This window comes from Nematostella vectensis, chromosome 11 (genome assembly GCF_932526225.1).
Source record: "Nematostella vectensis chromosome 11, jaNemVect1.1, whole genome shotgun sequence".
NCBI lineage: Eukaryota > Metazoa > Cnidaria > Anthozoa > Actiniaria > Edwardsiidae > Nematostella > Nematostella vectensis.
This window is the reverse complement of record NC_064044.1, coordinates 15,061,287-15,086,239: the sequence shown is the minus strand read 5'-3', so window position 1 is coordinate 15,086,239 and position 24,953 is coordinate 15,061,287. Positions and strand designations below refer to the sequence as shown.

General features: G+C 38.0%; 23 non-coding genes across 23 annotated transcripts; all 23 read left to right on the top strand.

Annotated features, from left to right (window-relative positions):
- The first annotated feature begins 214 nt into the window (after positions 1–214).
- Positions 215–286, top strand: Trnae-uuc. Its single transcript has one exon. It is a non-coding gene; the product is annotated as a tRNA-Glu (tRNA).
- Positions 287–1,281: 995 nt separating this feature from the next.
- On the top strand, positions 1,282–1,353 carry Trnae-uuc. Its single transcript has one exon. It is a non-coding gene; the product is annotated as a tRNA-Glu (tRNA).
- Positions 1,354–1,815: 462 nt separating this feature from the next.
- On the top strand, positions 1,816–1,887 carry Trnae-uuc. The gene has a single exon. It is a non-coding gene; the product is annotated as a tRNA-Glu (tRNA).
- Positions 1,888–2,881: 994 nt separating this feature from the next.
- Positions 2,882–2,953, top strand: Trnae-uuc. Its single transcript has one exon. It is a non-coding gene; the product is annotated as a tRNA-Glu (tRNA).
- A 461-nt stretch (positions 2,954–3,414) lies between these two features.
- Positions 3,415–3,486, top strand: Trnae-uuc. The gene has a single exon. It is a non-coding gene; the product is annotated as a tRNA-Glu (tRNA).
- A 462-nt stretch (positions 3,487–3,948) lies between these two features.
- On the top strand, positions 3,949–4,020 carry Trnae-uuc. Its single transcript has one exon. It is a non-coding gene; the product is annotated as a tRNA-Glu (tRNA).
- A 995-nt stretch (positions 4,021–5,015) lies between these two features.
- Trnae-uuc lies at positions 5,016–5,087 on the top strand. Its single transcript has one exon. It is a non-coding gene; the product is annotated as a tRNA-Glu (tRNA).
- A 462-nt stretch (positions 5,088–5,549) lies between these two features.
- Positions 5,550–5,621, top strand: Trnae-uuc. Its single transcript has one exon. It is a non-coding gene; the product is annotated as a tRNA-Glu (tRNA).
- A 1,527-nt stretch (positions 5,622–7,148) lies between these two features.
- Positions 7,149–7,220, top strand: Trnae-uuc. The gene has a single exon. It is a non-coding gene; the product is annotated as a tRNA-Glu (tRNA).
- A 996-nt stretch (positions 7,221–8,216) lies between these two features.
- Positions 8,217–8,288, top strand: Trnae-uuc. The gene has a single exon. It is a non-coding gene; the product is annotated as a tRNA-Glu (tRNA).
- A 996-nt stretch (positions 8,289–9,284) lies between these two features.
- Trnae-uuc lies at positions 9,285–9,356 on the top strand. Its single transcript has one exon. It is a non-coding gene; the product is annotated as a tRNA-Glu (tRNA).
- A 462-nt stretch (positions 9,357–9,818) lies between these two features.
- Positions 9,819–9,890, top strand: Trnae-uuc. Its single transcript has one exon. It is a non-coding gene; the product is annotated as a tRNA-Glu (tRNA).
- A 3,125-nt stretch (positions 9,891–13,015) lies between these two features.
- On the top strand, positions 13,016–13,087 carry Trnae-uuc. Its single transcript has one exon. It is a non-coding gene; the product is annotated as a tRNA-Glu (tRNA).
- A 990-nt stretch (positions 13,088–14,077) lies between these two features.
- On the top strand, positions 14,078–14,149 carry Trnae-uuc. Its single transcript has one exon. It is a non-coding gene; the product is annotated as a tRNA-Glu (tRNA).
- Positions 14,150–15,679: 1,530 nt separating this feature from the next.
- On the top strand, positions 15,680–15,751 carry Trnae-uuc. The gene has a single exon. It is a non-coding gene; the product is annotated as a tRNA-Glu (tRNA).
- Positions 15,752–17,279: 1,528 nt separating this feature from the next.
- On the top strand, positions 17,280–17,351 carry Trnae-uuc. The gene has a single exon. It is a non-coding gene; the product is annotated as a tRNA-Glu (tRNA).
- A 1,526-nt stretch (positions 17,352–18,877) lies between these two features.
- Positions 18,878–18,949, top strand: Trnae-uuc. Its single transcript has one exon. It is a non-coding gene; the product is annotated as a tRNA-Glu (tRNA).
- Positions 18,950–19,939: 990 nt separating this feature from the next.
- Trnae-uuc lies at positions 19,940–20,011 on the top strand. Its single transcript has one exon. It is a non-coding gene; the product is annotated as a tRNA-Glu (tRNA).
- Positions 20,012–21,541: 1,530 nt separating this feature from the next.
- Trnae-uuc lies at positions 21,542–21,613 on the top strand. The gene has a single exon. It is a non-coding gene; the product is annotated as a tRNA-Glu (tRNA).
- Positions 21,614–22,074: 461 nt separating this feature from the next.
- On the top strand, positions 22,075–22,146 carry Trnae-uuc. The gene has a single exon. It is a non-coding gene; the product is annotated as a tRNA-Glu (tRNA).
- Positions 22,147–23,142: 996 nt separating this feature from the next.
- On the top strand, positions 23,143–23,214 carry Trnae-uuc. Its single transcript has one exon. It is a non-coding gene; the product is annotated as a tRNA-Glu (tRNA).
- Positions 23,215–24,209: 995 nt separating this feature from the next.
- Positions 24,210–24,281, top strand: Trnae-uuc. Its single transcript has one exon. It is a non-coding gene; the product is annotated as a tRNA-Glu (tRNA).
- A 460-nt stretch (positions 24,282–24,741) lies between these two features.
- On the top strand, positions 24,742–24,813 carry Trnae-uuc. The gene has a single exon. It is a non-coding gene; the product is annotated as a tRNA-Glu (tRNA).
- The last annotated feature ends 140 nt before the right edge of the window (positions 24,814–24,953 follow it).

Below are 24,953 nucleotides of genomic sequence, written 5' to 3'. Positions count from 1 at the left end.
AGTTTGTAGGAACTCTGAAAAATCCCGGGTTTTGGCATTTTTTAAACCATTTTTGTTAACTGGAGCTCTTTCACAGTCAAGACACGGCAGACATGTTTGTAAAGAATGGTACAAATATGAGCTTGATAAATTTATGGAGAAAACATCATCGTATCTTAATACTATTCTTCGCGCTGTATTTAATCAAGAAAACATTTCCTAAGGTGAGCAGATATCCCATATGGTCTAGCGGTTAGGATTTCTGGTTTTCACCCAGACGGCCCGGGTTCGACTCCCGGTATGGGAAAAAATGCATTTTTTTAAATCTAGAAGGTCTTACTTTTATAATTAGATAAAGTTTTGAATATTGCGCAGAAAACAATGGCGAGGAAAAGCAGTCCTTCTTTGATTGCCATTTTGGCACTTTTTATTTTTTCATTCAAAATTCATCATATTTAAGCCCGAGCAGACTAAGTCTGGACATGAACGTGCCGAAATAGCTCAGTTGGGAGAGCGTCAGACTGAAGATCTGAAGGTCCCTGGTTCAATCCGGAGAGTTTGTAGGAACTCTGAAAAATCCCGGGTTTCGGCATTTTTTAAACCATTTTTGTTAACTGGACATCTTTCACAGTCAAGACACGGCAGACATATTTGTAAAGAATGGTACAAATATGAGCTTGATAAATTTATGGAGAAAACATCATCGTATCATAATACTATTCTTCGCGCTGTATTTAATCAAGAAAACATTTCCTAAGGTGAGCAGGTATCCCATATGGTCTAGCGGTTAGGATTTCTGGTTTTAACCCAGACGTCCAGGGTTCTACTCCCGGTATGGGAAAAATGCATTTTTTTAAATCTAGAAGGTCTTACTTTTATAATTAGATAAAGTTTTGATTATTGCGCAAAAACAATGGCGAAGAAGAGCAGTCCTTCTTTTGTTGCCATTCTGCGCACTTTTTATTTCTTCATTCAAAATTCATCATATTTAAGCCCGAGCAGACTAAGTCTGGACATGAACGTGCCGAACAAGCTCAGTTGGGAGAGCGTCAGACTGAAGATCTGAAGGTCCCTGGTTCAATCCGGAGAGTTTGTAGGAACTCTGAAAAATCCCGGGTTTCGGCATTTTTTAAACCATTTTTGTTAACTGGACCTCTTTCACAGTCAAGACACGGCAGACATGTTTGTAAAGAATGGCACAAATATGAGCTTGATAAATTTATGGACAAAACATCATCGTATCATAATACTATTCTTCGCGCTGTATTTTATCAAGAAAACATTTCCTAAGGTGAGCAGGTATCCCATATGGTCTAGCGGTTAGGATTTTTGGTTTTCACCCAGACGTCCCGGGTTCTACTCCCGGTATGGGAAAAATGCATTTTTTTAAATCTAGAAGGTCTTACTTTTATAATTAGATAAAGTTTTGATTATTGCGCAAAATCAATGGCGAAGAATAGCAGTCCTTCTTTGTTTGACATTTTGGGCACTTTTTATTTTTTCATACAAAATTCATCATATTTAAGCCCGAGCAGACGAAGTCTGGACATGAACGTGCCGAAATAGCTCAGTTGGGAGAGCGTCAGACTAAAGATCTGAAGGTCTCTGGTTCAATCCGGAGAGTTTGTAGGAACTCTGAAAAATCCCGGGTTTCGGCATTTTTTTAAACCATTTTTGTTAACTGGACCTCTTTCACAGTCAAGACACGGCAGACATGTTTGTAAAGAATGGCACAAATATGAGCTTGATAAATTTATGGACAAAACATCATCGTATCATAATACTATTCTTTGCGCTTTATTTAATCAAGAAAACATTTCCTAAGGTGAGCAGGTATCCCATATGGTCTAGCGGTTAGGATTTTTGGTTTTCACCCAGACGTCCCGGGTTCTACTCCCGGTATGGGAAAAATGCATTTTTTTAAATCTAGAAGGTCTTACTTTTATAATTAGATAAAGTTTTGATTATTGCGCAAAATCAATGGCGAAGAATAGCAGTCCTTCTTTGTTTGACATTTTGCGCACTTTTTATTTTTTCATACAAAATTCATCATATTTAAGCCCGAGCAGACGAAGTCTGGACATGAACGTGCCGAAATAGCTCAGTTGGGAGAGCGTCAGACTGAAGATCTGAAGGTCTCTGGTTCAATCCGGAGAGTTTGTAGGAACTCTGAAAAATCCCCTGTTTCGGCATTTTTTAAACCATTTTTGTTAACTGGAGCTCTTTCACAGTCAAGACACAACAGACATGTTTGTAAAGAATGGTACAAATATGAGCTTGATAAATTTATGGAGAAAACATCATCGTATCTTAATACTATTCTTCGCCCTGTATTTAATAAAGAAAACATTTCCTAAAGTGAGCAGATATCCCATATGGTCTAGCGGTTAGGATTTCTGGTTTTCACCCAGACAGCCCGGGTTCTACTCTTGGTATGGAAAAAAATGCATTTTTTTAAATCTAGAAGGTCTTACTTTTATAATTAGATAAAGTTTTGATTATTGCGCAAAAACAATGGCGAGGAAGAGCAGTCCTTTTTTGGTTGCCATTTTGGCACTTTTTATTTTTTCATTCAAAATTCATCATATTTAAGCCCGAGCAGACTAAGTCTGGACATAAACGTGCCGAAATAGCTCAGTTGGGAGAGCGTCAGACTGAAGATCTGAAGGTCCCTAGTTCAATCCGGAGAGTTTGTAGAAACTCTGAAAAATCCCGGGTTTCGGCATTTTTTAAACCATTTTTGTTAACTGGACATCTTTCACAGTCAAGACACGGCAGACATATTTGTAAAGAATGGTACAAATATGAGCTTGATTAATTTATGGAGAAAACATCATCGTATCATAATACTATTCTTCGCGCTGTATTTAATCAAGAAAACATTTCCTAAGGTGAGCAGGTATCCCATATGGTCTAGCGGTTAGGATTTCTGGTTTTCACCCAGACGTCCCGGGTTCTACTCCCGGTATGGGAAAAATGCATTTTTTTAAATCTAGAAGGTCTTACTTTTATAATTAGATAAAGTTTTGATTATTGCGCAAAAACAATGGCGAAGAAGAGCAGTCCTTCTTTGTTTGACATTTTGCGCACTTGTTATTTTTTCATACAAAATTCATCATATTTAAGCCCGAGCAGACGAAGTCTGGACATGAACGTGCCGAAATAGCTCAGTTGGGAGAGCGTCAGACTGAAGATCTAAAGGTCTCTGGTTCAATCCGGAGAGTTTGAAGGAACTCTGAAAAATCCCCTGTTTCGGCATTTTTTAAACCATTTTTGTTAACTGGAGCTCTTTCACAGTCAAGACACGGCAGACATGTTTGTAAAGAATGGTACAAATATGAGCTTGATAAATTTATGGAGAAAACATCATCGTATCTTAATACTATTCTTCGCGCTGTATTTAATCAAGAAAACATTTCCTAAGGTGAGCAGGTATCCCATATGGTCTAGCGGTTAGGATTTCTGGTTTTCACCCAGACTGCCCGGGTTCTACTCCCGGTATGGGAAAAAATGCATTTTTTTAAATCTAGAAGGTCTTACTTTTATGATTAGAAAAAGTTTTGATTATTGCGCATAAACAATGGCGAAGAAGAGCAGTCCTTCTTTGGTTGCCATTTTGCGCACTTTTTATTTCTTCATTCAAAATTCATCATATTTAAGCAAGAGCAGACTAAGTCTGGACATGAACTTGCCGAAATAGCTCAGTTGGGAGAGCGTCAGACTGAAGATCTGAATGTCCCTGGTTCAATCCGGAGAGTTTGTAGGAACTCTGAAAAATCCCGGGTTTTGGCATTTTTTAAACCATTTTTGTTAACTGGAGCTCTTTCACAGTCAAGACACGGCAGACATGTTTGTAAAGAATGGTACAAATATGAGCTTGATAAATTTATGGAGAAAACATCATCGTATCTTAATACTATTCTTCGCGCTGTATTTAATCAAGAAAACATTTCCTAAGGTGAGCAGATATCCCATATGGTCTAGCGGTTAGGATTTCTGGTTTTCACCCAGACGGCCCGGGTTCGACTCCCGGTATGGGAAAAAATGCATTTTTTTAAATCTAGAAGGTCTTACTTTTATAATTAGATAAAGTTTTGAATATTGCGCAGAAAACAATGGCGAGGAAAAGCAGTCCTTCTTTGATTGCCATTTTGGCACTTTTTATTTTTTCATTCAAAATTCATCATATTTAAGCCCGAGCAGACTAAGTCTGGACATGAACGTGCCGAAATAGCTCAGTTGGGAGAGCGTCAGACTGAAGATCTGAAGGTCCCTGGTTCAATCCGGAGAGTTTGTAGGAACTCTGAAAAATCCCGGGTTTCGGCATTTTTTAAACCATTTTTGTTAACTGGACATCTTTCACAGTCAAGACACGGCAGACATATTTGTAAAGAATGGTACAAATATGAGCTTGATAAATTTATGGAGAAAACATCATCGTATCATAATACTATTCTTCGCGCTGTATTTAATCAAGAAAACATTTCCTAAGGTGAGCAGGTATCCCATATGGTCTAGCGGTTAGGATTTCTGGTTTTAACCCAGACGTCCAGGGTTCTACTCCCGGTATGGGAAAAATGCATTTTTTTAAATCTAGAAGGTCTTACTTTTATAATTAGATAAAGTTTTGATTATTGCGCAAAAACAATGGCGAAGAAGAGCAGTCCTTCTTTGGTTGCCATTCTGCGCACTTTTTATTTCTTCATTCAAAATTCATCATATTTAAGCCCGAGCAGACTAAGTCTGGACATGAACGTGCCGAACAAGCTCAGTTGGGAGAGCGTCAGACTGAAGATCTGAAGGTCCCTGGTTCAATCCGGAGAGTTTGTAGGAACTCTGAAAAATCCCGGGTTTCGGCATTTTTTAAACCATTTTTGTTAACTGGACCTCTTTCACAGTCAAGACACGGCAGACATGTTTGTAAAGAATGGCACAAATATGAGCTTGATAAATTTATGGACAAAACATCATCGTATCATAATACTATTCTTCGCGCTGTATTTTATCAAGAAAACATTTCCTAAGGTGAGCAGGTATCCCATATGGTCTAGCGGTTAGGATTTTTGGTTTTCACCCAGACGTCCCGGGTTCTACTCCCGGTATGGGAAAAATGCATTTTTTTAAATCTAGAAGGTCTTACTTTTATAATTAGATAAAGTTTTGATTATTGCGCAAAATCAATGGCGAAGAATAGCAGTCCTTCTTTGTTTGACATTTTGCGCACTTTTTATTTTTTCATACAAAATTCATCATATTTAAGCCCGAGCAGACGAAGTCTGGACATGAACGTGCCGAAATAGCTCAGTTGGGAGAGCGTCAGACTAAAGATCTGAAGGTCTCTGGTTCAATCCGGAGAGTTTGTAGGAACTCTGAAAAATCCCGGGTTTCGGCATTTTTTTAAACCATTTTTGTTAACTGGACCTCTTTCACAGTCAAGACACGGCAGACATGTTTGTAAAGAATGGCACAAATATGAGCTTGATAAATTTATGGACAAAACATCATCGTATCATAATACTATTCTTTGCGCTTTATTTAATCAAGAAAACATTTCCTAAGGTGAGCAGGTATCCCATATGGTCTAGCGGTTAGGATTTTTGGTTTTCACCCAGACGTCCCGGGTTCTACTCCCGGTATGGGAAAAATGCATTTTTTTAAATCTAGAAGGTCTTACTTTTATAATTAGATAAAGTTTTGATTATTGCGCAAAATCAATGGCGAAGAATAGCAGTCCTTCTTTGTTTGACATTTTGCGCACTTTTTATTTTTTCATACAAAATTCATCATATTTAAGCCCGAGCAGACGAAGTCTGGACATGAACGTGCCGAAATAGCTCAGTTGGGAGAGCGTCAGACTGAAGATCTGAAGGTCTCTGGTTCAATCCGGAGAGTTTGTAGGAACTCTGAAAAATCCCCTGTTTCGGCATTTTTTAAACCATTTTTGTTAACTGGAGCTCTTTCACAGTCAAGACACAACAGACATGTTTGTAAAGAATGGTACAAATATGAGCTTGATAAATTTATGGAGAAAACATCATCGTATCTTAATACTATTCTTCGCCCTGTATTTAATAAAGAAAACATTTCCTAAAGTGAGCAGATATCCCATATGGTCTAGCGGTTAGGATTTCTGGTTTTCACCCAGACAGCCCGGGTTCTACTCTTGGTATGGAAAAAAATGCATTTTTTTAAATCTAGAAGGTCTTACTTTTATAATTAGATAAAGTTTTGATTATTGCGCAAAAACAATGGCGAGGAAGAGCAGTCCTTTTTTGGTTGCCATTTTGGCACTTTTTATTTTTTCATTCAAAATTCATCATATTTAAGCCCGAGCAGACTAAGTCTGGACATAAACGTGCCGAAATAGCTCAGTTGGGAGAGCGTCAGACTGAAGATCTGAAGGTCCCTAGTTCAATCCGGAGAGTTTGTAGAAACTCTGAAAAATCCCGGGTTTCGGCATTTTTTAAACCATTTTTGTTAACTGGACATCTTTCACAGTCAAGACACGGCAGACATATTTGTAAAGAATGGTACAAATATGAGCTTGATTAATTTATGGAGAAAACATCATCGTATCATAATACTATTCTTCGCGCTGTATTTAATCAAGAAAACATTTCCTAAGGTGAGCAGGTATCCCATATGGTCTAGCGGTTAGGATTTCTGGTTTTAACCCAGACGTCCCGGGTTCTACTCCCGGTATGGGAAAAATGCATTTTTTTAAATCTAGAAGGTCTTACTTTTATAATTAGATAAAGTTTTGATTATTGCGCAAAAACAATGGCGAAGAAGAGCAGTCCTTCTTTGTTTGAAATTTTGCGCACTTGTTATTTTTTCATACAAAATTCATCATATTTAAGCCCGAGCCGACGAAGTCTTGACATGAACGTGCCGAAATAGCTCAGTTGGGAGAGCGTCAGACTGAAGATCTGAAGGTCTCTGGTTCAATCCGGAGAGTTTGTAGGAACTCTGAAAAATCCCCTGTTTCGGCATTTTTTAAACCATTTTTGTTAACTGGAGCTCTTTCACAGTCAAGACACGGCAGACATGTTTGTAAAGAATGGTACAAATATGAGCTTGATAAATTTATGGAGAAAACATCATCGTATCTTAATACTATTCTACGCGCTGTATTTAATCAAGAAAACATTTCCTAAGGTGAGCAGATATCCCATATGGTCTAGCGGTTAGGATTTCTGGTTTTCACCCAGACTGCCCGGGTTCGACTCCCGGTATGGGAAAAAATGCATTTTTTTTAAATCTAGAAGGTCTTACTTTTATAATTAGATAAAGTTTTGATTATTGCGCAGAAAACAATGGCGAGGAAGAGCAGTCCTTCTTTGATTGCCATTTTGGCACTTTTTATTTTTTCATTCAAAATTCATCATATTTAAGCCCGAGCAGACTAAGTCTGTACATGAACGTGCCGAAATAGCTCAGTTGGGAGAGCGTCAGACTGAAGATCTGAAGGTCCCTGGTTCAATCCGGAGAGTTTGTAGGAACTCTGAAAAATCCCGGGTTTCGGCATTTTTTAAACCATTTTTGTTAACTGGACATCTTTCACAGTCAAGACACGGCAGACATATTTGTAAAGAATGGTACAAATATGAGCTTGATAAATTTATGGAGAAAACATCATCGTATCATAATACTATTCTTCGCGCTGTATTTAATCAAGAAAACATTTCCTAAGGTGAGCAGGTATCCCATATGGTCTAGCGGTTAGGATTTCTGGTTTTAACCCAGACGTCCAGGGTTCTACTCCCGGTATGGAAAAAATGCATTTTTTTAAATCTAGAAGGTCTTACTTTTATAATTAGATAAAGTTTTGATTATTGCGCAAAAACAATGGCGAAGAAGAGCAGTCCTTCTTTGGTTGCCATTTTGCGCACTTTTTATTTCTTCATTCAAAATTCATCATATTTAAGCCCGAGCAGACTAAGTCTGGACATGAACGTGCCGAACAAGCTCAGTTGGGAGAGCGTCAGACTGAAGATCTGAAGGTCCCTGGTTCAATCCGGAGAGTTTGTAGGAACTCTGAAAAATCCCGGGTTTCGGCATTTTTTAAACCATTTTTGTTAACTGGACCTCTTTCACAGTCAAGACACGGCAGACATGTTTGTAAAGAATGGCACAAATATGAGCTTGATAAATTTATGGACAAAACATCATCGTATCATAATACTATTCTTCGCGCTGTATTTTATCAAGAAAACATTTCCTAAGGTGAGCAGGTATCCCATATGGTCTAGCGGTTAGGATTTTTGGTTTTCACCCAGACGTCCCGGGTTCTACTCCCGGTATGGGAAAAATGCATTTTTTTAAATCTAGAAGGTCTTACTTTTATAATTAGATAAAGTTTTGATTATTGCGCAAAATCAATGGCGAAGAATAGCAGTCCTTCTTTGTTTGACATTTTGCGCACTTTTTATTTTTTCATACAAAATTCATCATATTTAAGCCCGAGCAGACGAAGTCTGGACATGAACGTGCCGAAATAGCTCAGTTGGGAGAGCGTCAGACTAAAGATCTGAAGGTCTCTGGTTCAATCCGGAGAGTTTGTAGGAAGTCTGAAAAATCCCGGGTTTCGGCATTTTTTTAAACCATTTTTGTTAACTGGACCTCTTTCACAGTCAAGACACGGCAGACATGTTTGTAAAGAATGGCACAAATATGAGCTTGATAAATTTATGGACAAAACATCATCGTATCATAATACTATTCTTCGCGCTGTATTTAATTAAGAAAACATTTCCTAAGGTGAGCAGGTATACCATATGGTCTAGCGGTCAGGATTTTTGGTTTTCACCCAGACGTCCCGGGTTCTACTCCCGGTATGGCAAAAAATGCATTTTTTTAAATCTAGAAGGTCTTACTTTTATAATTAGATAAAGTTTTGATTATTGCGCAAAAACAATGGCAAAGAAGAGCAGTCCTTCTTTGGTTGCCATTTTGCGCACTTTTTATTTCTTCATTCAAAATTCATCATATTTAAGCCCGAGCAGACTAAGTCTGGACATGAACGTGCCGAACAAGCTCAGTTGGGAGAGCGTCAGACTGAAGATCTGAAGGTCCCTGGTTCAATCCGGAGAGTTTGTAGGAACTCTGAAAAATCCCGGGTTTCGGCATTTTTTAAACCATTTTTGTTAACTGGACCTCTTTCACAGTCAAGACACGGCAGACATGTTTGTAAAGAATGGCACAAATATGAGCTTGATAAATTTATGGACAAAACATCATCGTATCATAATACTATTCTTCGCGCTGTATTTTATCAAGAAAACATTTCCTAAGGTGAGCAGGTATCCCATATGGTCTAGCGGTTAGGATTTTTGGTTTTCACCCAGACGTCCCGGGTTCTACTCCCGGTATGGGAAAAATGCATTTTTTTAAATCTAGAAGGTCTTACTTTTATAATTAGATAAAGTTTTGATTATTGCGCAAAATCAATGGCGAAGAATAGCAGTCCTTCTTTGTTTGACATTTTGCGCACTTTTTATTTTTTCATACAAAATTCATCATATTTAAGCCCGAGCAGACGAAGTCTGGACATGAACGTGCCGAAATAGCTCAGTTGGGAGAGCGTCAGACTAAAGATCTGAAGGTCTCTGGTTCAATCCGGAGAGTTTGTAGGAACTCTGAAAAATCCCGGGTTTCGTCATTTTTTTAAACCATTTTTGTTAACTGGACCTCTTTCACAGTCAAGACACGGCAGACATGTTTGTAAAGAATGGCACAAATATGAGCTTGATAAATTTATGGACAAAACATCATCGTATCATAATACTATTCTTTGCGCTGTATTTAATCAAGAAAACATTTCCTAAGGTGAGCAGGTATCCCATATGGTCTAGCGGTTAGGATTTTTGGTTTTCACCCAGACGTCCCGGGTTCTACTCCCGGTATGGGAAAAATGCATTTTTTTAAATCTAGAAGGTCTTACTTTTATAATTAGATAAAGTTTTGATTATTGCGAAAAATCAATGGCGAAGAATAGCAGTCCTTCTTTGTTTGACATTTTGCGCATTTTTTTTTTTTTCATACAAAATTCATCATATTTAAGCCCGAGCAGACGAAGTCTGGACATGAACGTGCCGAAATAGCTCAGTTGGGAGAGCGTCAGACTGAAGATCTGAAGGTCTCTGGTTCAATCCGGAGAGTTTGTAGGAACTCTGAAAAATCCCCTGTTTCGGCATTTTTTAAACCATTTTTGTTAACTGGAGCTCTTTCACAGTCAAGACACAACAGACATGTTTGTAAAGAATGGTACAAATATGAGCTTGATAAATTTATGGAGAAAACATCATCGTATCTTAATACTATTCTTCGCCCTGTATTTAATCAAGAAAACATTTCCTAAAGTGAGCAGATATCCCATATGGTCTAGCGGTTAGGATTTCTGGTTTTCACCCAGACGGCCCGGGTTCTACTCTTGGTATGGGAAAAAATGCATTTTTTTAAATCTAGAAGGTCTTACTTTTATAATTAGATAAAGTTTTGATTATTGCGCAAAAACAATGGCGAGGAAGAGCAGTCCTTTTTTGGTTGCCATTTTGGCACTTTTTATTTTTTCATTCAAAATTCATCATATTTAAGCCCGAGCAGACTAAGTCTGGACATAAACGTGCCGAAATAGCTCAGTTGGGAGAGCGTCAGACTGAAGATCTGAAGGTCCCTAGTTCAATCCGGAGAGTTTGTAGAAACTCTGAAAAATCCCGGGTTTCGGCATTTTTTAAACCATTTTTGTTAACTGGACATCTTTCACAGTCAAGACACGGCAGACATATTTGTAAAGAATGGTACAAATATGAGCTTGATAAATTTATGGAGAAAACATCATCGTATCATAATACTATTCTTCGCGCTGTATTTAATCAAGAAAACATTTCCTAAGGTGAGCAGGTATCCCATATGGTCTAGCGGTTAGGATTTCTGGTTTTAACCCAGACGTCCCGGGTTCTACTCCCGGTATGGGAAAAATGCATTTTTTTAAATCTAGAAGGTCTTACTTTTATAATTAGATAAAGTTTTGATTATTGCGCAAAAACAATGGCGAAGAAGAGCAGTCCTTCTTTGTTTGAAATTTTGCGCACTTGTTATTTTTTCATACAAAATTCATCATATTTAAGACCAAGCCGACGAAGTCTTGACATGAACGTGCCGAAATAGCTCAGTTGGGAGAGCGTCAGACTAAAGATCTGAAGGTCTCTGGTTCAATCCGGAGAGTTTGTAGGAACTCTGAAAAATCCCGGGTTTCGTCATTTTTTTAAACCATTTTTGTTAACTGGACCTCTTTCACAGTCAAGACACGGCAGACATGTTTGTAAAGAATGGCACAAATATGAGCTTGATAAATTTATGGACAAAACATCATCGTATCATAATACTATTCTTTGCGCTGTATTTAATCAAGAAAACATTTCCTAAGGTGAGCAGGTATCCCATATGGTCTAGCGGTTAGGATTTTTGGTTTTCACCAGACGTCCCGGGTTCTACTCCCGGTATGGGAAAAATGCATTTTTTTAAATCTAGAAGGTCTTACTTTTATAATTAGATAAAGTTTTGATTATTGCGAAAAATCAATGGCGAAGAATAGCAGTCCTTCTTTGTTTGACATTTTGCGCATTTTTTTTTTTTCATACAAAATTCATCATATTTAAGCCCGAGCAGACGAAGTCTGGACATGAACGTGCCGAAATAGCTCAGTTGGGAGAGCGTCAGACTGAAGATCTGAAGGTCTCTGGTTCAATCCGGAGAGTTTGTAGGAACTCTGAAAAATCCCCTGTTTCGGCATTTTTTAAACCATTTTTGTTAACTGGAGCTCTTTCACAGTCAAGACACAACAGACATGTTTGTAAAGAATGGTACAAATATGAGCTTGATAAATTTATGGAGAAAACATCATCGTATCTTAATACTATTCTTCGCCCTGTATTTAATCAAGAAAACATTTCCTAAAGTGAGCAGATATCCCATATGGTCTAGCGGTTAGGATTTCTGGTTTTCACCCAGACGGCCCGGGTTCTACTCTTGGTATGGGAAAAAATGCATTTTTTTAAATCTAGAAGGTCTTACTTTTATAATTAGATAAAGTTTTGATTATTGCGCAAAAACAATGGCGAGGAAGAGCAGTCCTTTTTTGGTTGCCATTTTGGCACTTTTTATTTTTTCATTCAAAATTCATCATATTTAAGCCCGAGCAGACTAAGTCTGGACATAAACGTGCCGAAATAGCTCAGTTGGGAGAGCGTCAGACTGAAGATCTGAAGGTCCCTAGTTCAATCCGGAGAGTTTGTAGAAACTCTGAAAAATCCCGGGTTTCGGCATTTTTTAAACCATTTTTGTTAACTGGACATCTTTCACAGTCAAGACACGGCAGACATATTTGTAAAGAATGGTACAAATATGAGCTTGATAAATTTATGGAGAAAACATCATCGTATCATAATACTATTCTTCGCGCTGTATTTAATCAAGAAAACATTTCCTAAGGTGAGCAGGTATCCCATATGGTCTAGCGGTTAGGATTTCTGGTTTTAACCCAGACGTCCCGGGTTCTACTCCCGGTATGGGAAAAATGCATTTTTTTAAATCTAGAAGGTCTTACTTTTATAATTAGATAAAGTTTTGATTATTGCGCAAAAACAATGGCGAAGAAGAGCAGTCCTTCTTTGTTTGAAATTTTGCGCACTTGTTATTTTTTCATACAAAATTCATCATATTTAAGACCAAGCCGACGAAGTCTTGACATGAACGTGCCGAAATAGCTCAGTTGGGAGAGCGTCAGACTGAAGATCTGAAGGTCTCTGGTTAAATCCGGAGAGTTTGTAGGAACTCTGAAAAATCCCCTGTTTCGGCATTTTTTAAACCATTTTTGTTAACTGGAGCTCTTTCACAGTCAAGACACGGCAGACATGTTTGTAAAGAATGGTACAAATATGAGCTTGATAAATTTATGGAGAAAACATCATCGTATCTTAATACTATTCTACGCGCTGTATTTAATCAAGAAAACATTTCCTAAGGTGAGCAGATATCCCATATGGTCTAGCGGTTAGGATTTCTGGTTTTCACCCAGACTGCCCGGGTTCGACTCCCGGTATGGGAAAAAATGCATTTTTTTTAAATCTAGAAGGTCTTACTTTTATAATTAGATAAAGTTTTGATTATTGCGCAAAAACAATGGCGAAGAAGAGCAGTCCTTCTTTGGTTGCCATTTTGCGCACTTTTTATTTCTTCATTCAAAATTCATCATATTTAAGCCCGAGCAGACTAAGTCTGGACATGAACGTGCCGAAAATGCTCAGTTGGGAGAGCGTCAGACTGAAGATCTGAAGGTCTCTGGTTCAATCCGGAGAGTTTGTAGGAACTCTGAACATTCCCGGGTTTCGGCATTTTTTAAACCATTTTTGTTAACTGGACCTCTTTCACAGTCAAGACACGGCAGACATAAAGAATGGTACAAATATGAGCTTGATAAATTTATGGAGAAAACATCATCGTATCATAATACTATTCTTCGCGCTGTATTTAATCAAGAAAACATTTCCTAAGGTGAGCAGGTATCCCATATGGTCTAGCGGTTAGGATTTCTGGTTTTAACCCAGACGTCCCGGGTTCTACTCCCGGTATGGGAAAAATGCATTTTTTTAAATCTAGAAGGTCTTACTTTTATAATTAGATAAAGTTTTGATTATTGCGCAAAAACAATGGCGAAGAAGAGCAGTCCTTCTTTGTTTGAAATTTTGCGCACTTGTTATTTTTTCATACAAAATTCATCATATTTAAGCCCGAGCCGACGAAGTCTTGACATGAACGTGCCGAAATAGCTCAGTTGGGAGAGCGTCAGACTGAAGATCTGAAGGTCTCTGGTTAAATCCGGAGAGTTTGTAGGAACTCTGAAAAATCCCCTGTTTCGGCATTTTTTAAACCATTTTTGTTAACTGGAGCTCTTTCACAGTCAAGACACGGCAGACATGTTTGTAAAGAATGGTACAAATATGAGCTTGATAAATTTATGGAGAAAACATCATCGTATCTTAATACTATTCTACGCGCTGTATTTAATCAAGAAAACATTTCCTAAGGTGAGCAGATATCCCATATGGTCTAGCGGTTAGGATTTCTGGTTTTCACCCAGACTGCCCGGGTTCGACTCCCGGTATGGGAAAAAATGCATTTTTTTTAAATCTAGAAGGTCTTACTTTTATAATTAGATAAAGTTTTGATTATTGCGCAAAAACAATGGCGAAGAAGAGCAGTCCTTCTTTGGTTGCCATTTTGCGCACTTTTTATTTCTTCATTCAAAATTCATCATATTTAAGCCCGAGCAGACTAAGTCTGGACATGAACGTGCCGAAAATGCTCAGTTGGGAGAGCGTCAGACTGAAGATCTGAAGGTCTCTGGTTCAATCAAGAGAGTTTGTAGGAACTCTGAACATTCCCGGGTTTCGGCATTTTTTAAACCATTTTTGTTAACTGGACCTCTTTCACAGTCAAGACACGGCAGACATGTTTGTAAAGAATGGCACAAATATGAGCTTGATAAATTTATGGACAAAACATCATCGTATCATAATACTATTCTTCGCGCTGTATTTAATCAAGAAAACATTTCCTAAGGTGAGCAGGTATCCCATATGGTCTAGCTGTTAGGATTTTTGGTTTTCACCCAGACGTCCCGGGTTTTACTCCCGGTATGGGAAAAATGCATTTTTTTAAATCTAGAAGGTCTTACTTTTATAATTAGATAAAGTTTTGATTATTGCGCAAAATCAATGGCGAAGAATAGCAGTCCTTCTTTGTTTGACATTTTGCGCACTTTTTATTTTTTCATACAAAATTCATCATATTTAAGCCCGAGCAGACGAAGTCTGGACATGAACGTGCCGAAATAGCTCAGTTGGGATAGCGTCAGACTAAAGATCTGAAGGTCTCTGGTTCAATCCGGAGAGTTTGTAGGAACTCTGAAAAATCCCGGGTTTCGGCATTTTTTTAAACCATTTTTGTTAACTGGACCTCTTTCACAGTCAAGACACGGCAGACATGTTTGTAAAGAATGGCACAAATATGAGCTTGATAAATTTATGGACAAAACATCATCGTATCATAATACTATTCTTCGCGCTGTATTTAATCAAGAAAACATTTCCTAAGGTGAGCAGGTATCCCATATGGTCTAGCGGTTAGGATTTTTGGTTTTCACCCAGACTTCCCGGGTTCTACTCCCGGTATGGGAAAAATGCATTTTTTTAAATCTAGAAGGTCTTACTTTTATAATTAGATAAAGTTTTGATTATTGCGCAAAATCAATGGCGAAGAATAGCAGTCCTTCTTTGTTTGACATTTTGCGCACTTTTTATTTTTTCATACAAAATTCATCATATTTAAGCCCGAGCAGACGAAGTCTGTACATGAACGTGACGAAATAGCTCAGTTGGGAGAGCGTCAGACTGTAGATCTAAAGGTCCCTGGTTCAATCCGGAGAGTTTGTAGAAACTCTGAAAAATCCCGGGTTTTGGCATTTTTTAAACCATTTTTGTTAACTGGACCTCTTTCACAGTCAAGACACGGCAGACATATTTGTAAAGAATGGCACAAATATGAGCTTGATAAATTTATGGAGAAAACATCATCGTATCATAATACTATTCTTCGCGCTGTATTTAATCAAGAAAACATTTCCTAAGGTGAGCAGGTAACCCATATGGTCTAGTGGTTAGGATTTCTGGTTTTCACCCAGACGACCCGGGTTCGACTCCTGGTATGGGAAAAAATGCATTTTTTTAAATCTAGAAGGTCTTACTTTCATAATTAGATAAAGTTTTGATTATTGCGCAAAAACAATGGCGAGGAAGAGCAGTCCTTCTTTGGTTGCCATTTTGGCACTTTTTATTTTTTCATTCAAAATTCATCATATTTAAGCCCGAGCAGACTAAGTCTGGACATGAACGTGCCGAAATAGCTCAGTTGGGAGAGCGTCAGACTGAAGATCTGAAGGTCTCTGGTTCAATCCGGAGAGTTTGTAGGAACTCTGAAAAATCCCCTGTTTCGGCATTTTTTAAACCATTTTTGTTAACTGGAGCTCTTTCACAGTCAAGACACAACAGACATGTTTGTAAAGAATGGTACAAATATGAGCTTGATAAATTTATGGAGAAAACATCATCGTATCTTAATACTATTCTTCGCCCTGTATTTAATCAAGAAAACATTTCCTAAAGTGAGCAGATATCCCATATGGTCTAGCGGTTAGGATTTCTGGTTTTCACCCAGACGGCCCGGGTTCTACTCTTGGTATGGGAAAAAATGCATTTTTTTAAATCTAGAAGGTCTTACTTTTATAATTAGATAAAGTTTTGATTATTGCGCAAAAACAATGGCGAGGAAGAGCAGTCCTTTTTTGGTTGCCATTTTGGCACTTTTTATTTTTTCATTCAAAATTCATCATATTTAAGCCCGAGCAGACTAAGTCTGGACATAAACGTGCCGAAATAGCTCAGTTGGAAGAGCGTCAGACTGAAGATCTGAAGGTCCCTAGTTCAATCCGGAGAGTTTGTAGAAACTCTGAAAAATCCCGGGTTTCGGCATTTTTTAAACCATTTTTGTTAACTGGACATCTTTCACAGTCAAGACACGGCAGACATATTTGTAAAGAATGGTACAAATATGAGCTTGATAAATTTATGGAGAAAACATCATCGTATCATAATACTATTCTTCGCGCTGTATTTAATCAAGAAAACATTTCCTAAGGTGAGCAGGTATCCCATATGGTCTAGCGGTTAGGATTTCTGGTTTTAACCCAGACGTCCCGGGTTCTACTCCCGGTATGGGAAAAATGCATTTTTTTAAATCTAGAAGGTCTTACTTTTATAATTAGATAAAGTTTTGATTATTGCGCAAAAACAATGGCGAAGAAGAGCAGTCCTTCTTTGTTTGAAATTTTGCGCACTTGTTATTTTTTCATACAAAATTCATCATATTTAAGACCAAGCCGACGAAGTCTTGACATGAACGTGCCGAAATAGCTCAGTTGGGAGAGCGTCAGACTAAAGATCTGAAGGTCTCTGGTTCAATCCGGAGAGTTTGTAGGAACTCTGAAAAATCCCGGGTTTCGTCATTTTTTTAAACCATTTTTGTTAACTGGACCTCTTTCACAGTCAAGACACGGCAGACATGTTTGTAAAGAATGGCACAAATATGAGCTTGATAAATTTATGGACAAAACATCATCGTATCATAATACTATTCTTTGCGCTGTATTTAATCAAGAAAACATTTCCTAAGGTGAGCAGGTATCCCATATGGTCTAGCGGTTAGGATTTTTGGTTTTCACCCAGACGTCCCGGGTTCTACTCCCGGTATGGGAAAAATGCATTTTTTTAAATCTAGAAGGTCTTACTTTTATAATTAGATAAAGTTTTGATTATTGCGAAAAATCAATGGCGAAGAATAGCAGTCCTTCTTTGTTTGACATTTTGCGCATTTTTTTTTTTTCATACAAAATTCATCATATTTAAGCCCGAGCAGACGAAGTCTGGACATGAACGTGCCGAAATAGCTCAGTTGGGAGAGCGTCAGACTGAAGATCTGAAGGTCTCTGGTTCAATCCGGAGAGTTTGTAGGAACTCTGAAAAATCCCCTGTTTCGGCATTTTTTAAACCATTTTTGTTAACTGGAGCTCTTTCACAGTCAAGACACAACAGACATGTTTGTAAAGAATGGTACAAATATGAGCTTGATAAATTTATGGAGAAAACATCATCGTATCTTAATACTATTCTTCGCCCTGTATTTAATCAAGAAAACATTTCCTAAAGTGAGCAGATATCCCATATGGTCTAGCGGTTAGGATTTCTGGTTTTCACCCAGACGGCCCGGGTTCTACTCTTGGTATGGGAAAAAATGCATTTTTTTAAATCTAGAAGGTCTTACTTTTATAATTAGATAAAGTTTTGATTATTGCGCAAAAACAATGGCGAGGAAGAGCAGTCCTTTTTTGGTTGCCATTTTGGCACTTTTTATTTTTTCATTCAAAATTCATCATATTTAAGCCCGAGCAGACTAAGTCTGGACATAAACGTGCCGAAATAGCTCAGTTGGGAGAGCGTCAGACTGAAGATCTGAAGGTCCCTAGTTCAATCCGGAGAGTTTGTAGAAACTCTGAAAAATCCCGGGTTTCGGCATTTTTTAAACCATTTTTGTTAACTGGACATCTTTCACAGTCAAGACACGGCAGACATATTTGTAAAGAATGGTACAAATATGAGCTTGATAAATTTATGGAGAAAACATCATCGTATCATAATACTATTCTTCGCGCTGTATTTAATCAAGAAAACATTTCCTAAGGTGAGCAGGTATCCCATATGGTCTAGCGGTTAGGATTTCTGGTTTTAACCCAGACGTCCCGGGTTCTACTCCCGGTATGGGAAAAATGCATTTTTTTAAATCTAGAAGGTCTTACTTTTATAATTAGATAAAGTTTTGATTATTGCGCAAAAACAATGGCGAAGAAGAGCAGTCCTTCTTTGTTTGAAATTTTGCGCACTTGTTATTTTTTCATACAAAATTCATCATATTTAAGACCAAGCCGACGAAGTCTTGACATGAACGTGCCGAAATAGCTCAGTTGGGAGAGCGTCAGACTGAAGATCTGAAGGTCTCTGGTTAAATCCGGAGAGTTTGTAGGAACTCTGAAAAATCCCCTGTTTCGGCATTTTTTAAACCATTTTTGTTAACTGGAGCTCTTTCACAGTCAAGACACGGCAGACATGTTTGTAAAGAATGGTACAAATATGAGCTTGATAAATTTATTGAGAAAACATCATCGTATCTTAATACTATTCTACGCGCTGTATTTAATCAAGAAAACATTTCCTAAGGTGAGCAGATATCCCATATGGTCTAGCGGTTAGGATTTCTGGTTTTCACCCAGACTGCCCGGGTTCGACTCCCGGTATGGGAAAAAATGCATTTTTTTTAAATCTAGAAGGTCTTACTTTTATAATTAGATAAAGTTTTGATTATTGCGCAAAAACAATGGCGAAGAAGAGCAGTCCTTCTTTGGTTGCCATTTTGCGCACTTTTTATTTCTTCATTCAAAATTCATCATATTTAAGCCCGAGCAGACTAAGTCTGGACATGAACGTGCCGAAAATGCTCAGTTGGGAGAGCGTCAGACTGAAGATCTGAAGGTCTCTGGTTCAATCCGGAGAGTTTGTAGGAACTCTGAACATTCCCGGGTTTCGGCATTTTTTAAACCATTTTTGTTAACTGGACCTCTTTCACAGTCAAGACACGGCAGACATAAAGAATGGTACAAATATGAGCTTGATAAATTTATGGAGAAAACATCATCGTATCATAATACTATTCTTCGCGCTGTATTTAATCAAGAAAACATTTCCTAAGGTGAGCAGGTATCCCATATGGTCTAGCGGTTAGGATTTCTGGTTTTAACCCAGACGTCCCGGGTTCTACTCCCGGTATGGGAAAAATGCATTTTTTTAAATCTAGAAGGTCTTACTTTTATAATTAGATAAAGTTTTGATTATTGCGCAAAAACAATGGCGAAGAAGAGCAGTCCTTCTTTGTTTGAAATTTTGCGCACTTGTTATTTTTTCATACAAAATTCATCATATTTAAGCCCGAGCCGACGAAGTCTTGACATGAACGTGCCGAAATAGCTCAGTTGGGAGAGCGTCAGACTGAAGATCTGAAGGTCTCTGGTTAAATCCGGAGAGTTTGTAGGAACTCTGAAAAATCCCCTGTTTCGGCATTTTTTAAACCATTTTTGTTAACTGGAGCTCTTTCACAGTCAAGACACGGCAGACATGTTTGTAAAGAATGGTACAAATATGAGCTTGATAAATTTATGGAGAAAACATCATCGTATCTTAATACTATTCTACGCGCTGTATTTAATCAAGAAAACATTTCCTAAGGTGAGCAGATATCCCATATGGTCTAGCGGTTAGGATTTCTGGTTTTCACCCAGACTGCCCGGGTTCGACTCCCGGTATGGGAAAAAATGCATTTTTTTTAAATCTAGAAGGTCTTACTTTTATAATTAGATAAAGTTTTGATTATTGCGCAAAAACAATGGCGAAGAAGAGCAGTCCTTCTTTGGTTGCCATTTTGCGCACTTTTTATTTCTTCATTCAAAATTCATCATATTTAAGCCCGAGCAGACTAAGTCTGGACATGAACGTGCCGAAAATGCTCAGTTGGGAGAGCGTCAGACTGAAGATCTGAAGGTCTCTGGTTCAATCCGGAGAGTTTGTAGGAACTCTGAACATTCCCGGGTTTCGGCATTTTTTAAACCATTTTTGTTAACTGGACCTCTTTCACAGTCAAGACACGGCAGACATGTTTGTAAAGAATGGCACAAATATGAGCTTGATAAATTTATGGACAAAACATCATCGTATCATAATACTATTCTTCGCGCTGTATTTAATCAAGAAAACATTTCCTAAGGTGAGCAGGTATCCCATATGGTCTAGCTGTTAGGATTTTTGGTTTTCACCCAGACGTCCCGGGTTCTACTCCCGGTATGGGAAAAATGCATTTTTTTAAATCTAGAAGGTCTTACTTTTATAATTAGATAAAGTTTTGATTATTGCGCAAAATCAATGGCGAAGAATAGCAGTCCTTCTTTGTTTGACATTTTGCGCACTTTTTATTTTTTCATACAAAATTCATCATATTTAAGCCCGAGCAGACGAAGTCTGGACATGAACGTGCCGAAATAGCTCAGTTGGGATAGCGTCAGACTAAAGATCTGAAGGTCTCTGGTTCAATCCGGAGAGTTTGTAGGAACTCTGAAAAATCCCGGGTTTCGGCATTTTTTTAAACCATTTTTGTTAACTGGACCTCTTTCACAGTCAAGACACGGCAGACATGTTTGTAAAGAATGGCACAAATATGAGCTTGATAAATTTATGGACAAAACATCATCGTATCATAATACTATTCTTCGCGCTGTATTTAATCAAGAAAACATTTCCTAAGGTGAGCAGGTATCCCATATGGTCTAGCGGTTAGGATTTTTGGTTTTCACCCAGACTTCCCGGGTTCTACTCCCGGTATGGGAAAAATGCATTTTTTTAAATCTAGAAGGTCTTACTTTTATAATTAGATAAAGTTTTGATTATTGCGCAAAATCAATGGCGAAGAATAGCAGTCCTTCTTTGTTTGACATTTTGCGCACTTTTTATTTTTTCATACAAAATTCATCATATTTAAGCCCGAGCAGACGAAGTCTGTACATGAACGTGACGAAATAGCTCAGTTGGGAGAGCGTCAGACTGTAGATCTAAAGGTCCCTGGTTCAATCCGGAGAGTTTGTAGAAACTCTGAAAAATCCCGGGTTTTGGCATTTTTTAAACCATTTTTGTTAACTGGACCTCTTTCACAGTCAAGACACGGCAGACATATTTGTAAAGAATGGCACAAATATGAGCTTGATAAATTTATGGAGAAAACATCATCGTATCATAATACTATTCTTCGCGCTGTATTTAATCAAGAAAACATTTCCTAAGGTGAGCAGGTAACCCATATGGTCTAGTGGTTAGGATTTCTGGTTTTCACCCAGACGACCCGGGTTCGACTCCTGGTATGGGAAAAAATGCATTTTTTTAAATCTAGAAGGTCTTACTTTCATAATTAGATAAAGTTTTGATTATTGCGCAAAAACAATGGCGAGGAAGAGCAGTCCTTCTTTGGTTGCCATTTTGGCACTTTTTATTTTTTCATTCAAAATTCATCATATTTAAGCCCGAGCAGACTAAGTCTGGACATGAACGTGCCGAAATAGCTCAGTTGGGAGAGCGTCAGACTGAAGATCTGAAGGTCCCTGGTTCAATCCGGAGAGTTTGTAGAAACTCTGAAAAATCCCGGGTTTCGGCATTTTTTAAACCATTTTTGTTAACTGGACCTCTTTCACAGTCAAGACACGGCAGACATGTTTGTAAAGAATGGCACAAATATGAGCTTGATAAATTTATGGAGAAAACATCATCTTATTATAATACTATTCTTCGCGCTGTATTTAATCAAGAAAACATTTCCTAAGGTGAGCAGGTATCCCATATGGTCTAGCGGTTAGGATTTCTGGTTTTCACCCAGACGGCCCGGGTTCGACTCCTGGTATGGGAAAAAATGCATTTTTTTAAATCTAGAAGGTCTTACTTTTATAATTAGATAAAGTTTTGATTATTGCGCAAAAACAATGGCGAAGAAGAGCAGTCCTTCTTTGGTTGCCATTTTGCGCACTTTTTATTTCTTCATTCAAAATTCATCATATTTAAGCCCGAGCAGACTATGTCTGGACATTAACGTGCCGAAAATGCTCAGTTGAGAGAGCGTCAGACTGAAGATCTTAAGGTCTCTGGTTCAATCCGGAGAGTTTGTAGGAACTCTGAAAAATCCCCTGTTTCGGCATTTTTTAAACCATTTTTGTTAACTGGAGCTCTTTCACAGTCAAGACACGGCAGACATGTTTGTAAAGAATGGTACAAATATGAGCTTGATAAATTTATGGAGAAAACATCATCGTATCTTAATACTATTCTTCGCGCTGTATTTAATCAAGAAAACATTTCATAAGGTGAGCAGATATCCAATATGGTCTAGCGGTTAGGATTTCTGGTATTCACCCAGACGGCCCGGGTTCGACTCCCGGTATGGGAAAAAATGCATTTTTTTAAATCTAGAAGGTCTTACATTTATAATTAGATAAAGTTTTGATTATTGCGCAAAAACAATGGCGAAGAAGAGCAGTCCTTCTTTGGTTGCCATTTTGCGCACTTTTTATTTCTTCATTCAAAATTCATCATATTTAAGCCCGAGCAGACTAGGTCTGGACATGAACGTGCCGAAATAGCTCAGTTGGGAGAGCGTCAGACTGAAGATCTGAAGGTCCCTGGTTCAATCCGGAGAGTTTGTAGGAACTCTGAAAAATCGCGGGTTTCGGCATTTTTTAAACCATTTTTGTTAACTGGAGCTCTTTCACAGTCAAGACACGGCAGACATGTTTGTAAAGAATGGCACAAATATGAGCTTGATAAATTTATGGAGAAAACATCATCGTATCATAATACTATTCTTCGCGCTGTATTTAATCAAGAAAACATTTCCTAAGGTGAGCAGGTATCCCATATGGTCTAGCGGTTAGGATTTTTGGTTTTCACCCAGACGTCCCGGGTTCTACTCCCGGTATGGGAAAAATGCATTTTTTTAAATCTAGAAGGTCTTACTTTTATAATTAGATAAAGTTTTGATTATTGCGCAAAATCAATGGCGAAGAATAGCAGTCCTTCTTTGTTTGACATTTTGCGCACTTTTTATTTTTTCATACAAAATTCATCATATTTAAGCCCGAGCAGACGAAGTCTGGACATGAACGTGACAAAATAGCTCAGTTGGGAGAGCGTCAGACTTTAGATCTAAAGGTCCCTGGTTCAATCCGGAGAGTTTGTAGAAACTCTGAAAAATCCCGGGTTTTGGCATTTTTTAAACCATTTTTGTTAACTGGACCTCTTTCACAGTCAAGACACGGCAGACATATTTGTAAAGAATGGCACAAATATGAGCTTGATAAATTTAAGGAGAAAACATCATCGTATCATAATACTATTCTTCGCGCTGTATTTAATCAAGAAAACATTTCCTAAGGTGAGCAGGTAACCCATATGGTCTAGCGGTTAAGATTTCTGGTTTTCACCCAGACGACCCGGGTTCGACTCCTGGTATGGGAAAAAATGCATTTTTTTTAATCTAGAAGGTCTTACTTTCATAATTAGATAAAGTTTTGATTATTGCGCAAAAACAATGGCGAGGAAGAGCAGTCCTTCTTTGGTTGCCATTTTGGCACTTTTTATTTTTTCATTCAAAATTCATCATATTTAAGCCCGAGCAGACTAATTCTGGACTTGAACGTGCCGAAATAGCTCAGTTGAGACAGCGTCAGACTGAAAATCTGAAGGTACCTGGTTCAATCCGGAGAGTTTGTAGAAACTCTGAAAAATCCCGGGTTTCGGCATTTTTTTAAACCATTTTTGTTAACTGGAGCTCGTTCACAGTCAAGACACGGCAGACATGTTTGTAAAGAATGGCACAAATATGAGCTTGATAAATTTATGGAGAAAACATCATCGTATCATAATACTATTCTTCGCGCTGTATTTAATCAAGAAAACATTTCCTAAAGTGAGCAGATATCCCATATGGTCTAGCGGTTAGGATTTCTGGTTTTCACCCAGACGGCCCGGGTTCTACTCCCGGTATGGGAAAAATGCATTTTTTTAAATCTAGAAGGTCTTACGTTTATAATTAGATAAAGTTTTGATTATTGCGCAAAAACAATGGCGAGGAAGAGCAGTCCTTCTTTGGTTGCCATTTTGGCACTTTTTATTTTTTCATTCAAAATTCATCATATTTAAGCCCGAGCAGACTAAGTCTAAACATGAACGTGCCGAAATAGCTCAGTTGGGAGAGCGTCAGACTGAAGATCTGAAGGTCCCTGGTTCAATCCGGAGAGTTTGTAGAAACTCTGAAAAATCCCGGGTTTCGGCATTTTTTAAACCATTTTTGTTAACTGGACCTCTTTCACAGTCAAGATACGGCAGACATATTTGTAAAGAATGGCACAAATATGAGCTTGATAAATTTATGGAGAAAACATCATCTTATCATAATACTATTCTTCGCGCTGTATTTAATCAAGAAAACATTTCCTAAGGTGAGCAGGTATCCCATATGGTCTAGCGGTTAGGATTTCTGGTTTTCACCCAGACGGCCCGGGTTCGACTCCTGGTATGGGAAAAAATGCATTTTTTTAAATCTAGAAGGTCTTACTTTTATAATTAGATAAAGTTTTGATTATTGCGCAAAAACAATGGCGAGGAAGAGCAGTCCTTTTTTGGTTGCCATTTTGGCACTTTTTTTTTTTTTTCATTCAAAAT